Below are 2,500 nucleotides of genomic sequence, written 5' to 3'. Positions count from 1 at the left end.
GGGTGGCACAGGGCTGGATGGGGCTTTCGTATAGCAGGGACGGTGCTGCCTCACGCTTCGCTCGCTGTTCGCCGCTCGCCGCTCGCTCGCGCAACCTAAAATGGCCAGTTTTGGCCCGTTTTTGGGCTGTTTTGGCCTGTTTTTGGTCCGTTCTTGCGTGGCACGGCGACCGTCGTGAGCGGAGCAAAACGTCAGCCATCTCAGCACCCTGGAACCCCCCGGGTGGCACAGGGCTGGATGGGGCTTTCGTATAGCAGGGACGGTGCTGCCTCTCGCTTCGCTCGCTGTTCGCCGCTCACCGCTCGCTCGCTCAGCCAAAAATGGCCAGTTTTGGCCCGTTTTTGGGCTGTTTTGGCCTGTTTTTGGTCCGTTCTTGCATGGCGCGGTGACCGTCGTGAGCGGAGCAAAACGTCAGCCATCTCAGCACCCTGGAACCCCCCGGGTGGCACAGGGCTGGATGGGGCTTTCGTATAGCAGGGACGGTGCTGCCTCACGCTTCGCTCGCTGTTCGCCGCTCGCCGCTCGCTCGCGCAGCCAAAAATGACCAGTTTTGGCCCGTTTTTGGGCTGTTTTGGCCTGTTTATGGTCCGTTCTTGCGTGGTGCGGTGACCGTCGTGAGCGGAGCAAAACGTCAGCCATCTCAGCACCCTGGAACCCCCCGGGTGGCACAGGGCTGGATGGGGCTTTCGTATATAGCAGGGACGGTGCTGCCTCTCGCTTCGCTCGCTGTCCGCCGCTCGCCGCTCGCTCGCGCAGCCAAAAATGGCCAGTTTTGGCCCGTTTTTGGGCCGTTTTGGCCAGTTTTTGGCCTGTTCTTGCATTGCGCGGTGACCGTCGAGAGCGGAGCAAAACGTCAGCCATCTCAGCACCCTGGAACCCCCCGGGTGGCACAGGGCTGGATGGGGCTTTCGTATAGCAGGGACGGTGCTGCCTCTCGCTTCGCTCGCTGTCCGCCGCTCGCCGCTCGCTCGTGCAGCCAAAAATGGCCAGTTTTGGCCCGTTTTTGGGCCATTTTGGCCAGTTTTTGGCCTGTTCTTGCATTGCGCGGTGACCGTCGAGAGCGGAGCAAAACGTCAGCCATCTCAGCACCCTGGAACCCCCCGGGTGGCACAGGGCTGGATGGGGCTTTCGTATAGCAGGGACGGTGCTGCCTCTCGCTTCGCTCGCTGTCCGCCGCTCGCCGCTCGCTCGTGCAGCCAAAAATGGCCAGTTTTGGCCCGTTTTTGGGCCGTTTTGGCCAGTTTTTGGCCTGTTCTTGCATTGCGCGGTGACCGTCGAGAGCGGAGCAAAACGTCAGCCATCTCAGCACCCTGGAACCCCCCGGGTGGCACAGGGCTGGATGGGGCTTTCGTATAGCAGGGACGGTGCTGCCTCTCGCTTCGCTCGCTGTCCGCCGCTCGCCGCTCGCTCGTGCAGCCAAAAATGGCCAGTTTTGGCCCGTTTTTGGGCCGTTTTGGCCAGTTTTTGGCCTGTTCTTGCATTGCGCGGTGACCGTCGAGAGCGGAGCAAAACGTCAGCCATCTCAGCACCCTGGAACCCCCCGGGTGGCACAGGGCTGGATGGGGCTTTCGTATAGCAGGGACGGTGCTGCCTCTCGCTTCGCTCGCTGTCCGCCGCTCGCCGCTCGCTCGTGCAGCCAAAAATGGCCAGTTTTGGCCCGTTTTTGGGCCGTTTTGGCCAGTTTTTGGCCTGTTCTTGCATTGCGCGGTGACCGTCGAGAGCGGAGCAAAACGTCAGCCATCTCAGCACCCTGGAACCCCCCGGGTGGCACAGGGCTGGATGGGGCTTTCGTATAGCAGGGACGGTGCTGCCTCTCGCTTCGCTCGCTGTCCGCCGCTCGCCGCTCGCTCGCGCAGCCAAAAATGGCCAGTTTTGGCCCGTTTTTGGGCCGTTTTGGCCAGTTTTTGGCCTGTTCTTGCATTGCGCGGTGACCGTCGAGAGCGGAGCAAAACGTCAGCCATCTCAGCACCCTGGAACCCCCCGGGTGGCACAGGGCTGGATGGGGCTTTCGTATAGCAGGGACGGTGCTGCCTCTCGCTTCGCTCGCTGTCCGCCGCTCGCCGCTCGCGCAGCCAAAAATGGCCAGTTTTGGCCCGTTTTTGGGCCGTTTTGGCCAGTTTTTGGCCTGTTCTTGCATTGCGCGGTGACCGTCGAGAGCGGAGCAAAACGTCAGCCATCTCAGCACCCTGGAACCCCCCCGGGTGGCACAGGGCTGGATGGGGCTTTTCGTATAGCAGGGACGGTGCTGCCTCTCGCTCTCGCTCGCTGTTCGCCGCTCGCCGCTCGCTCGCGCAGGCCAAAAATGGCAGTTTTTGGCCCGTTTTTTGGCTGTTTTGGCCAGTTTTTGGCCTGTTCTTGCGTGGTGCGGTGACCGTCGTGAGCGGAGCAAAACGTCAGCCATCTCAGCACCCTGGAACCCCCCGGGGTGGCACAGGGCTGGATGGGGCTTTCGTATAGCAGGGACGGTGCTGCCTCTCGCTTCGCTCGCTGTTCCCGCCCG

Source organism: Musa acuminata, unplaced genomic scaffold (genome assembly GCF_036884655.1).
Source record: "Musa acuminata AAA Group cultivar baxijiao unplaced genomic scaffold, Cavendish_Baxijiao_AAA HiC_scaffold_592, whole genome shotgun sequence".
Lineage (NCBI taxonomy): Eukaryota > Viridiplantae > Streptophyta > Magnoliopsida > Zingiberales > Musaceae > Musa > Musa acuminata.
The sequence above is the reverse complement of the archived record's forward strand: the minus strand, read 5'-3'. Positions refer to the sequence as shown.